We start from the raw sequence: 13,779 nt of genomic DNA, 5'->3' as shown, positions 1-13,779 counted from the left end.
AACACAGAGTCCAACCCCCACAGCAACTGCTTTTTCAGTCTCTTCCCAAGCACAATCTCCATGTGACTGTGCATGATGCAGTGTCTTGCTCCCCAGGCTGTGAGTATATGCAACTAATAAGATTCGGCCCAGATAAACTGCCCAGTATTGGGTATCATGTGTTTGGCCATACCAATATCCCTGAGTTGGGGTCACCTCTCTCTCTTTAGCAGGGTGAAGAAGATGTGTAGGAAACAATTGGCATCATGAACAAGTTAGTCCAACAATCACCAAGGAAAACTTGTCAGGTGTAATAAGCTGTTCTTGGCTAAATTGCCTTAATATTGTAAAAAATGCCTGGATGGAATTGCAGCCTAGATGAGGATAAGGGGTTGTCCTCAAATAAATACCACTGTAGCCTAAATGTCCCTAAAAACAAGTTTTTTTTTATCCTAGAAGAGGTCTTGGTATTAGATTTAACTGACATAATCTCTCCAGAAAAATGAGAATAGTGGGATATTCATAAAAACCCTCTAAGGTAACCTATGTATTTTGAACTGCAGTTTGTGAGAAGACTTCCAGTCTTCTGCATCAGGAAAGAGTTTGCTCCATGCAACTCCTAAAATATTCAACATATGTACTCACAAGCAGATTTCCATCTGCTCTCTTTAATCAGTAACCTTTACTGAACTTCTTTCCCTGTCCACTTCAATGCAGCTGGGGGGCATTCATGGAGGTGACATGGAAGACTGACCATTTAGTAGTTATGATATGCCAATTAACTATCCAAATATCAATCTGTAGAATCTGTAATATTTCCTCATGCCACTGTCATGGTAATTTTTTGTTCATCAGTACTTTCTACTTATCAGTTTTCCTTTACCTTTTCTTGTTTTCCTGCTAAATGCAAACACTCCATATGATAAGGATTAGAAATGTAAGTTTACCTGGAGAACTGTTACCAGACAAAGGCAGTGGATTCTTTTGCCCATGTACTCAAATTACCAATTCCTGAGACACTGGGGTTTCAATGAGAGGAAAACTTTATTACTAGGTGCAAAGTAGGAAATCAGATGGCCTACTGGCCCAAAAATTTGTGTTCCCAAACTACAGTAATTCTGATAGTTTTATAGCATCAAAAGATTGACAGGTTTTAGGATAATAGTGCAATGGGCCCCATATGATGTAATTAGAGGTGATTTAATTATTGAGCATACACATATTGAGTATATTCTTAGTCATGGAATGTATGTAAGAAAATGGAAGATTTACTATGAAGAAGTGCCTGACTTTTAGTGGTATAATGTGACATAAGTCACTTATATGTTAAAGTCTAATCTCCTGCACATATTACATTGGCCCATTTTGGTTAGACCCAGTTTTGATTATCAAGGCAACTTTGGACTTGAGATGGGTTAGTCTGGGCTCACCCAAGGCCCTTCATTAATAAACACTAGGGACTGTCTTTAGTGATGACAAGACTCTAAAGTTGAAAAACTGGATAAATGTGTACAAATATAGGCCAGTCACAGGATTTTTAAAATTGTAACAACAAAAGACAAAGGCTATGTAATCTATATCGAAGATAAACACTCTTGGATTATAATGTAAAGATTTCAGGTATTTTCTTCTGTCTACTCTAATGTACCAGAAAGTAAAAAAGGAATATCCATTCAATAATTCAGTTATTATAATCATCCCTTTAATTCTAAATTCCCAGTTACAGAACCAGGGTCTGTCTCCACTTCCAGGTAGAATCACACCTTCTGGAAATCTGGATACCACCCTATGGAATACCAAAAGAGATCTTCAAGACATAGGGTGGGAGGTGGGGCAAGATGGCACCTTAGTGAGTTCAGATATTCAGTTCATCCTCCAGAGTGGCTAGTAAATAGACAGGAATGGTACAGAACAACTGCTGGGGGAACATCAGTGACTGGACACAGTGTACATTAATCTGAACCATGTGTAACAGCTGAGACACCATACAGAACTCTTATTAGCTAGAACTGAAAGCTCTCTCAGTCTCCAGCAATACCCCAAGCAAGGGCAGAATTGTTGCTTCCATGGGTCTGGAGTGCGAAGGATATTAAGGAATGATGAGAAAGAAAGAGGCAAACAGGATCAGGAGGTCTGAACATCAGCCATAACAGACAACAGGCAACTTTATTCTTAACTAGATCCTGCCTATATACTGCAGGATGACAAAAGACATGCATGCATTTCCTGAGGGAGCAGAATGCTTATCTTTCAGTTCCCTCTTCCTTCATACTTAACATAACCATTTGGGGTAAACATTCTCTTCCTCATAGACTGCTCTACATAACAATCTCCACAGTTTACTGCTGCCATCACCCTGATGCCAGCTGCTCCCAACAAATTCTGCATGTCTTGCTCCTACATTTACCCCTTTTTATTTTATTAGCTGAGGTGACTGTGCATGTTTAAGGTTGTCTTTAAGCTCTGAAGGAAGGGTTTTACCCATCATTGGCTTCCAGTCAAGCTCTCTGACTTTGATTTGGGAGGGAGCCAAGGGATTTTGCCAGAATCATACTGTTAGTGTGGCTTTGCTTAGTGGTGCAGCTTGCTACTTTGAACATTTATTGTTTGACACAGCTGAGGAGGAACAGAAAGAGTATAAACAGCCCCAAACCTAAGCCTATAGTAGTCAAAAAATGATGTAATTTCCACCAGTAAATAGGATTAAGATTTTTTAGCTCTTGGGTAAGTGATTGTATGACATCATCTCTGTAGTCTACATGTAAATTATTCTGAGATAATTCTAACACCCTTTTTTGTAATTCTAAGATATCAAGACTTAAACTATCTGAATGCCCCAAAAGATGCCTCTTTACCTTTTCCCATTCTATTTCAGATAGGTTATATCTTAAAAGGGGTAATACAAAAACTGCTCTCATTCCAGTCACATTTCAAACTTTGTAAAAAATTTAAATTATACATTTGATCTCCAATATGAACCAATGTCATCTCTATGTCATTTAGTCTATTACTAATCTCATCAATATGAGATTGACTATGCTACAGTTCACTGGTGTTTTTATGTCATTCTCTAACATAATGCTGCATCTGTATAGTTTGATGCAATGCAGTTCCAGCAACTGCAGCCACTGCAATACTTTCAATGATTCCAATGACAGCTGCAACAATGAGTCCAATTAACCTCTTACTTCTTTTCAGATATTCTTTTTCCAAATGGATCAGGATTTGTGTTTATGGAGAGGATTGCCAAGATCTTGACATCTGCACTGGCAGTCAAATACCTCTTCTCCTTGTTGCTATAATTGTCTCATTTTCCTGCCACATAAATGCTTGGAGACAAGTGAATAGAGAACAATTATCATGATTAAAAGTTTGATTTCTTATATGCATATGACCTTTTACAAATACATATGGATTTCTAGTACATGTTCGCTTATAGTGTTTATGGCTGCTATTTAAAGAGAAGTCATAGTTACTAGAATTCACTATAAAAATTGGTCTCAGCCCTAAGAAAATTTTCTATAAATTTCTTTGACTAATGTTATATTTATCATCCCATGGAGGTGGCACAAATCATCCTCTATGTATTAAACTCTGATTTAGCTTGCCTGTCCATATAGTCTCAGTTATCTTCAAGTTAGAGATGGGAGACCCCACAGGGGCCGCATCTCTTAAAATTCCATAGGAATCATTAATTATGATAACTCAATCCATGTGACATAATTGCCATCCATTCCCACTCTCTTTCCCATCTAACAGGTAGGTATCATTTGATTCCTTAGAGTTATGCATATGGGTCTTTTTAAAAATGGAAAAGTTAAATTTGATATCATTTTTTTTCTTCCTTAAGTCATTTTGGAAGCCTTGAATCTACTGGACCTGGGAATCCTAAACTGGTATTCAGATATTTTGGTAAAGTTGGATCTGCCTATGTTAGGGCCCACAGCAGAGGTGGGTTACGAATATAAGCCCAATAAGTATAATTATGTCCCTGTCCTTCAGCAATTTAAGTTATATGTCCTATAATATGCATTACCCATTTAGTTATTTTCATCAGGGTTAACATGTGTGGGTTTTATTGTCTTTGAGGGAATCCAAACTGAGGTTCCATCATCTGCAATGACAAGAGCAAATCCCTTTCCTACACCTTTATCATGCCTGGTTTCCATAAATCATCCTTAACATCTTTCCAATAGATTGGCTACAGCTGCAGTTCTGTTTGGGTTGTATCATTTTTGTCTTCCAAATTACTAAAATGGTGTTCTTCAGGAGTCTGCGATAAATGTTTAAAAAATTTAAAGTAAACAGTGCTTTTACTAATTGATCTTTTGGTGTACTTATTTTCACAACATCATCCTCCTGATCATCATCTCCCCCTTTTTGTTTCATGAGCATAGACTTTAGTGTCCAGTTTGCTTGTTCAATAATTTCTTGCCCAGAGAGATTATGTGGAATTCCTGTGATATGAGTAATATGAAAAGTAGTACAAAATTTACAAAATTACTTTCTTGTATAAGCAGGACCATTGTTCATTTTAATAGACCCTAAAGTGGCAGGTAGCAAAAATGAAAGCAGAGTGTCAATAGTGACATGTACCCATAGTCAATGACCAGATTTTTAAAAATGAATTCATTGGATTGATTGAAAAGGAATGCAGGAATGTGGATTCTTTATAATTGGCCATGTGTTTTTGGTGATTTTAAATTTATTGCATCCAGTTTTTTGTGATATTTTCCCACAATAATGGCCAAATTCCAATTTGCTTACATGACCAGGCCCAGTTGAGTCCTCTAGGAACTGGCTAGAGACCAAGAGGAGCTTCCTGGGACCTAGATATCTTTATTAAAGCACACCTCTTTCTGGGAGGATAGCCAGTCCTCCCAACTAGAGTGCACATTTTAACTGTTTCTTACCAAGGTCATGCGATAACAACATCAGTTGCATGTAATGGCAACACCAGGTGAACAGAACAGACTCCACAAGTATATTTTTTCCTTGCATTCAGCCCTCAAATCTGATGTGCTCTTAACATAAGCCATGGTTATTTGGGGATAAATTTAGTTTATACACATGTAGTTTATATAAACACTGGACAAAGCATTAAAATATTTTGGCTTATAGAAATTTAGGTATTTATATGATTTGAATATTATTTAGTGAGTAATATATTCATTTACAGCAATATTACTTAGATTAACAGATTAAGCCACCTGGTTTTGGGCAAGAAAAGAAACAGTTTTTTGCCAGTATAATGATACCCAGGAGAAAATCAGTATTTTTTATGCAGATAACAACATGATAAAAGTTAACATACATTATTTTGATAAAACACAGACTCTTTGCTTTTTACACTGATTATTTAGAAAAAAATTTATATCTTTTCATTAGAACAAGGTAAGAGTTCAAGAAAATGTTGTCACTTTAGACTCATTAAATCTTTCTTGATTTAGATTTCAATTTCCATTTTTATAAACCCTCAACAATTATTATATTAGTTTAAGCTTTGTCCTACATTTTTCTCATTTTGTAACAGTTGTTCATCTCATCTTAGGATACAAGTATTCTCTTTTTCCTATTAATAAAGTGCATCTTTTGTATTTTTCATACTTTAGTCATTATTTTAAACAAATATTTTATCACGTATAATTACCATCAAACAAATTTGTTAGAATAATGTTAAATACTTAAAATACTTTAGTTAATGTGAGTTAGAGCTTCTAGCTTTTCTATAGATAAGGGCACTGCTCAACCCACAAAGGCTCATTTGTTTTCCAAGTTAAATTTATGGGTTGGAGTGTTATGTCAGCAGTGGGCTCAATTATATATTTGGATAGCTGAGAAAATTACATACTGGAGTATGTTTAAGATTAAATGTCTCATATCTGCTTCTTGTTTTCTTATTTTTGCCCAAGTTTGAGGATTAACTGTATTTTCTTCTGAAAACCATGGGGAATATTCTTGTACATGACAAAGAAAAGTTTCTAATTGAGACTGAGAAAATTTTGTGTCTCTAGTGGGAAGCATAGATTTATAGAGGTTCCTTTCTGCTGAACCTGAATACCCCACATTTTACACCTAGCTGAAAATATCTCCAATTCACTCCTTACCCTTTTGTAGCTCTTATTAGCTCTTTGTAGTGGACATCCCTGGAGCATCTCCTCACTTTATGCTTTAAGAGTTCCCTATTAGATCCCTATCTGGGCACCAATTGCAGGGTCCAGCTCAAACAACTGTCCAAACAGGGTCAGTATGGGCAGTGGGAGATTGAGAAAAAACATAACACAGAGTTTAAGTGAAAGTGGGGGCTAGGTGGTTCATTGCCTGGCTGAACACAATGACCAAATAGAAACAGCAATATCTTTCCCGTTTTGTTATGCTCACTGCAAAGCCTTCATAACCAATTTCCATTGCTTAAGATTTAAAACATTATGGCCCGAAGGCTGAAACCAATAACAATGCTTCTGTACTAAAGAAAAGAGCTCTAGTGACCTTGAAGTCTTCATTGAGACCCCTGTAGTTTTTAACAATGTTTTTTAACACACAAAGATACTCCTCCAGCCACTCATTGTGTTTACCCCATTACCCTGAAGCTACAGGGAAAATGGTCACTTACTAATATGACTGGAGTCTTCTTCTATCGGCTGTACAAACGTCCCTCTAATGAAGACTTTTCCTTGGTTCCTCACTATTATTTTGGAGTCTTCTTGTTCTTCTTCGTGACCCACATTGTGTGCCAGATGTTGCTTCCACGGGACCAGAGTGCGAAGGATATTAAGGAATGATGAGAAAGAAAGAGATAGACAGGATCATGGGGTCTGAAGAGCAGCCATAACAGACAACAGACAACTTTATTCTTAACCAGATTCTGCCTATATACTGCAGGGTGACAAAAGGCATGCATGCATTTCCTGAAGGAACAGGGTGCTTATCTTTCAGTCCTCTCTTCCTTCATACTTAACATAACCATTTGGGGTAAACATTCTCTTCCTCCAAGACTGCTCTACATAACAATTTCCACAGTTTACTGACACCACCTGCTCCCAACAAATTCTGAAGGTCTTGTTTTTACCCTTGCTCCTACACAGAATTAAGCTTGTTTGAGAGACAAAGTAACTAGTAAGATGAAAGGAGTTAATTCCCTAAAGTGTGTATCTTCTCCAAGAGAAAAGGGAGGCCCAGCTCAAGTGGAATCCCTTCTTCAAGGAATTTAGACCCCAGGGACTGGAAAACTGAAGCCATTAAAGCCATCATATTACCTCTCCACTGTCTCAACCATATCTCTAACAGGGAGAGTTTGATGAAGTTGAAGGCACTACCTCACTTTATGCTGGTATTGACAGCTGATAAGTGCCACATCCTGGGCAGGGTAGAAAAAGCACAGAGTCTACAGGCTTCATAGGAAAGTCTGTCAACCTGCTGGCAAAATGGATTCTGACTACAATTTCTTCCTGAAATGTGAGCTTGTGTGGTCAGAGAAAATCTGATTGTGGTCTAAATGTCTGAGAAGATCTTCCTTAAAAAAATCAGGGCTCCACATAGGTAGTGCAAGAATAGGAAAAGAAGAATGGAAGAATTCTGATCAATTAAACAGAACATATGCTAGTGGTATAGAATAAGTTGAACTGAATGTCAAAGAAAAGATGAAGAACAAAGCCATACAGCAAGAAAATCCTAGGAAAAGGAGTGAAAACAACATCCAGAATAAAGTAACTAAGAAAACCAAATGCCTAGACCCCAGGAAAAAATTAATCATACTAGGAAAATTGAAGATATGACCCAGTCAAAGGAACAAATCAACACTTCAAATGAGATACAGGAGTTGAAACACTAATTCAGGATTTTCAAACAGATGTGGAAAATCTCATAAAAAATCAAATCAGTGAGTTGAGGGAAGATATAATGCAGACATTGGGTGAACAAAAGAAGAAATCAAAACTTTGAAAAACAAATCACAGAACTTATGTCAATGAAAGGCACAGTAGAAGAAATAAAAAGAAAAAAATAATGGAAACACACCAAAATATTTGAAGAGGCAGAAGAAAGAATTAGTGAACTGGAGGACTGGACATGTGAAACTTGACACACAAAAGAAAATATAATTAGCATAACTTCCAGACACTGTAGGTGATTGTAAAATTAATTGAACTTTAATTTTGATGAAAATTTTCTTGTTATAGACCAAAACCACTTTTCCAGTTATGTATTTATTAGAGAATTTCTGCCTGTAAACTCCCAATTAAATAGAATTACTCAATTTTTAAATAATTTTTATTCTCTTTCCTTGTTTGTGTTTATTTTTACTATGTTATGGGAATGCTACATGAGTTCTGTAAATGTGGATTCATAAAAGATAATTTATTTTAGTACAATTAGTTTTACTTTACCCTAGTAGTTGACAAATATTGAAAATCTGTTTTTCTCATGGTTTCCATGGATGTAAGATTTTTTGTTATTGTTGTTGTTGTCGATTATTTAGAAATAAAGACTGGTGTAAAAAAAAAAGAGAAAATATATGTAAAAGAATGAAAAAATAGAAGCAGGATATCTGTGAGTTGAATGAGAAAATGAAGCACATGTACACATGTTTTGTGGGTGTCCCAAAAGAGAAGAGAAGGGAGCAGGAGAAGAAAGACTAACAGAGGAGATTATCACTGAAAATGTCCCATCGTGTATGAAAGATGTAAAATTACAGCTCCAAGAAGTGCAGCATACCCAAACAGAATAAGTCCAGAGAGACATACTCCAAGACATTAATTAAATTGTCAAATGTCAAAGACAAAGAGAGAACTTTGAAAGAAGCAAGAAAAAGTAATTCATCACATACAAGGGAAGTCCTTTAAGACTATGTGTAGATTTCTCAGTAAAAACCATGGAAGTGAGAAGACAGTGGTGTGATATATTTAAGATTCTGAAGGAGAAAAACTGCTAATCAAGAATTTGATGTCCAGCAAAATTACCCTTCAATAATGAAGGGTGGATTAGAATAGTTTCAGACAAACAGTCATTGAAGAAATGTGTGACTAAGAAGCCAGCCCTCCAAGAAATACTAAAGGGAGCACTAAAGGCAGATGGGAAAAGGTAGGAGAGAGAGGTCTTGAGAAGAGCATAGAAATGAAGATTATCAGTAAAGGTAAAAAAAAAATTAGATATGACATAAAATCCAAAAGGAAATGGTAGAAGAAAGCACTACCTTTATGGTGGTAACAATAAATGTTAATGGATTAAGTTCCCCAATCAAAAGACATAGATTAGAAGAATGGATTAAAAAATAAGATCCACATATATGCTATCTACAGGAGACTCATTTCAGACCCCAGGACAAAAATAGGTTGAAAATGAAAGGTTGGGGAAAGACATTTCATGCAAACAACAATCAGAAAATAGCAGGGGTAGCTATACTAAAATCTGATAAATTAAACTTCAAATGTAAAACAGTTAAAAGAGACAAAGAAGGACACTGTATTAATAAATGGAACAATTCAAAAAGAAGACATAACAATAATAAATATTTATGTACCAAGCCAGAGTGCTCCAAAGTACATGAGGCAAACACTGGTGGCACTGAAGGGAGAAGTAGACATCTACCATAATAAGTTGGAGACTTCAACTGCCCACTCTCATCAATGAATAGAGCATCTAGACATAGAATTAGTAAAGAAGCAGAGAATCTGAATAATACGATATATGAATTAGACTTAACAGGCATTTATAGAACATTACATCCCACAATAGCAGGATACACATTTTTCTCAAGTGCTCATGGATCAAATCCTCAATGATATACCATATGCTGGGTCAAAAAGCAAGTCTCAATAAATTTAAAAAAGATTGAAATCATGCAAAACACTTTCTTGGATCATAATGTAATGAAGTTGGAAATCAATAACAGACAATGAGCCAGAAAAATCACAAATATCTGTAAATTAAACAACACACTCTTAAACAACCAGTAGGTCAAGCAAGGAAATTACAGGAGAAATAAGTAAATATCTTTAGGCAAATGAAAATGAAAACACAACATATCAAAATTTATGGGATGCAGCAAAGGAAGTGCTAAGAGGGAAATTCATTGCTTTAAATGCCTATATTAAAAGAGAAGAAAAAGGAAAAATCAAGGACTTGACTGTTTACTTGGAAGAGCTAGAGAAAGAACAGCAAACTAACTGCAAAGCAAACAAAAGGAAAGAACAAAAATTAGAGCAGAAATAAATGAAGTTGAAAATAATTGAGAAAATCAACAAAACCAGACATAGATTCTTCGAGAAGTTAATGACATCAATTGGTCCTTAGCTGCCTTGAGAAAAAAAGAAAGAGAGAGAGAGAGAAGACACAAATACATAAATTCAGAGGGAAAGCGAGACATAATCACTGACCCTGCAGAAATAAAGGAGGTAATGAGAGGATACCATGAAATGCTATATGCAAAATAACTAGAAAGCATAGATGAAATGGATAACTTCCTAGAAAGGCCCGAACAATCAACATTGACTCAAGAAGAAATAGATGTTCTCTGAAAACCAATCACAAGTAAAGAGATTGAACCAGTCATCAAGAGGCTCCTAAAAAAGAAAAGCCCAGGACCAAATGGCTTCACGTGTGAGTTCTACCAAGCATTCAAGAAACAATTAGTGTGAATCCTGCTCAAACTTATCAAAACAATTGAAGAGGAGGGAAAGCTAACTAACTCATTCTATGAAGCCAACATTACCCTCATACCAAAGCCAGACAAAGATACTACAAGAAAAGAAAATTACAGACTAATCTCTCTAATGAATATAGATGCAAAATTCTTATCAAAACACTTGCAAATGAATTCAGCAGCATGCTAAAAGAATTACACACGATGACGAACTGGAATTTATTCCAGGTATGCAAGGATGGTTCAACATAAGAAAATCAATTTAATATAATATACAATTTCAACAAATCAAAGAAAAATCACATAATTATCTTGATTGATGCACAAAAATCATTTGAAAAAATTCAACATTCTTTTTTGATGGAAACACTTAAGGGATAATAATAGAAGGGAACTATCTCAACTTAATAAAAGGAATGTATGAAAAATCCACAGCTAACATCATCCTCAATGTGGAAAGACAGAAAGCAGTCCCTCTAAGATCATGAACAAGGCAAGGATGCCCACTGTCACCATTGTTATTCAACATTGTGCTGGAAGTTCTAGCAGAGAAATTAAACAAGAGAAGGGAATAAATGCCATTCAAATTGGAAAGGAAGAATTAAAACTCTCACTGTTTCCAGATGACATGATACTATACATCAATAATCCCAAAAAATCTATAGGAAAGTACTAGTGCTAATAAATGAGTACAGGAAAGTGGCAGGGTACAAGATCAACACCCAAAAATCAGTACTGTTTCTATACACTAGTAATGAGCAATCTGAAGAGGAAATCAAGAAAAAAAATGCCATTTAGAATAGCAACCAAAAGAATCAAACAATTAGGAATAAATTTAACTAAAGATACAGAAGACTTATACACAGAGAACTACAAAAAATGTGTTAAAAATGTGCTAAAAAAATGGAACACCTAAATAAATGGAACAGCAGAACATGCTCATGAATTGGAAGACTAAATATAGTTAACATGGCAATTCTCCTCGAATTGATTTATAGTATCAATGCAATACCAATTAAAATCCCAACGACTTACTTTACAGAAATAGAAAAGCAATAATAACCAAATTCATTTGGAAGGGAAGGGTGTCTCAAATAGCTAAAAAAACTTGACAAAGAAAAATTAAGTGGAAATTCTTACACTATCCAACTTTAAAGCATATTGTGAAGTTACAATGGTTAAAACAACATGGTAGTGGCATGAAGATGGATATATTGACCAATGAAATTGAATAGTGTTCAGAAATAGACTCTCTCAGCTATGGACAACCGATCTTTGATAAGGCAGTCAAGCCAATCCACCTGGGATAGAGCAGCCACTTCAGTAAATGGTGCTTGGAGATGTATACATGAATATGCAAAAGAATAAAAGAGGATCCATATCTCACACTTTATACAAAAATTAGCTTAAAATCAACCAAATACTTAAACATTAGAGCAAAGACCATAAAACTTTTAGAAGAAAATGTATGGAAATAGCTCATAAATCTTGAAATAGGAACCAGTTTCTTAGACTTTAAACCCAAATTATGAGTATTGAAAAAAGAAGTAGAAAAACTTGAACTCCTCAAAATTAAGCACTTTTTGCATCAAAGAACTTTGTCAAGTAAGTAAAACTGCAGCTTATGCAATGGAAGGCAATATTTGGAAACCACATATCAGATAAGTGTTTAGTATCCAGAATGTATAAAGAGATTCTTCAACTCAACAACAAAAAGACAAATTACCCAATTTAAAAATGGGCGAAAGATATCAAAAGACATTTCTCAATAGAGAAAATACAAAGGACTAAAAGGCACATGAAAAGATGCTCAACTTCACTGGCTGTTAGGGAAATGCAAGTCAAAAACACAATAATGAGTTTATCTCTTCTCAGCCATTCCAGAAAAGGCAGCTCTGTTGGGAGGCATGCTCTCTTGGCAGCCACCTGGACCCCTGGCACCCCATCCAGGACTCCCAGGCTAGGCTTTGCTTCTTCAGGCCACACCAGGAGCTCAGCAAATCTCTAACAGTATTTTGGTGGATAAATTGGAGTCATCTTCTGAAGTTTGTTTTGCTTGCCTAGTGAGTCAGAACTATGTCAATGGCACTGATTAGGAGGAAATTCTAACTGGTGTTGAACAGTGTATCCAGAAATTTCTGGATATTGCAAGACATACAAAATGTTTTTTTCCTACAAAAAAGATTACAAGTTATCTGTCCAGAAACCAGACAAGTCATCAAAGAGGATGTCTCAGAACTAAGAAATGAATTACAGCAAAAAGTTGTCATGATCAGAAACATTTGATAAAACTGAGGCATTGGCAGCAGGTGCTGGTTGACATCAATAGGCAGCACAGAAACACTGCTGAAGTCTCTTAAGGGTCCTTGGCCCTCCTTGAGCAGGCATCTCCTAATATCCCTGCACCTATGAAGCAAACCTGATAAAAAAAAAAAAAAGGAAGAGCAACATGGATCAGCCTAAAAATGATCTCACATTTGTTTCAACCTAAAAACAGTTTTGCAAAGTATGAGTTCTTGTGGATGTGGCATTTTGGAAGAACTCTTTGACAGGAAATGAGATGGTTTTAGTTTTATGCTTCCACCTACATAACTTTTACTCTATTTTTATAAGCTGTTAATTTCTTAAGTACTTTATAAAATGCATGTAGCTTTGGTAAAGGAAGTAAATTTATCTTTAGCAAAGTTTAAATTGTTGGTGTGATGCCACTTACAGATTTCCTTTTATGTTTTTTTTATTTTCTTGTTTCTGTGTGACTTTTCATCTCTTTCTAGTTCTTTTTGTGCATGTGTGGTTATATTTCTAGTTTTTAGATTAAATTTGAGAGAGAAAATAAAACTATCCTTGGAATCAGGAGATGAGGATTTTGGTTTTAGTTTTTTATGATAATTGTTTCTCAGTGACATGTAGAAAAACATGCAAATTTGCTATGTTTCGGAGCTTTGAATTACCTCAAGAAGAGGAATCTACTTTAACAGGGTTTGTAATATTTCAGGAGTTCTCATATTGAAGGTGTTTTATAAATAGGTAGATGGAATCCTAGGTTAATGTAGTGGATTTACAGCAGGATCTTTATTGATCATTTTATTTGGGATGTTCCTTTTGTATGGTGTTCACTTTTGGGTGGAGTGAGAAAGTATAAAACAGGTGATATGCTAAAT

At 35.5% G+C, this 13,779-nt stretch overlaps 1 pseudogene; it reads left to right on the top strand.

Moving 5' to 3' along the window:
* Window positions 1–6,596: 6,596 nt before the first annotated feature.
* Window positions 6,597–13,041, top strand: LOC143690462 (mediator of RNA polymerase II transcription subunit 28 pseudogene; annotated as a pseudogene).
* Window positions 13,042–13,779: the final 738 nt, after the last annotated feature.

Source organism: Tamandua tetradactyla, chromosome 7 (assembly GCF_023851605.1).
Source record: "Tamandua tetradactyla isolate mTamTet1 chromosome 7, mTamTet1.pri, whole genome shotgun sequence".
NCBI classification, from domain to species: domain Eukaryota; kingdom Metazoa; phylum Chordata; class Mammalia; order Pilosa; family Myrmecophagidae; genus Tamandua; species Tamandua tetradactyla.
Note: the sequence above shows the minus strand (reverse complement) of the source record. Positions and strands in the feature narration are given on the sequence as shown.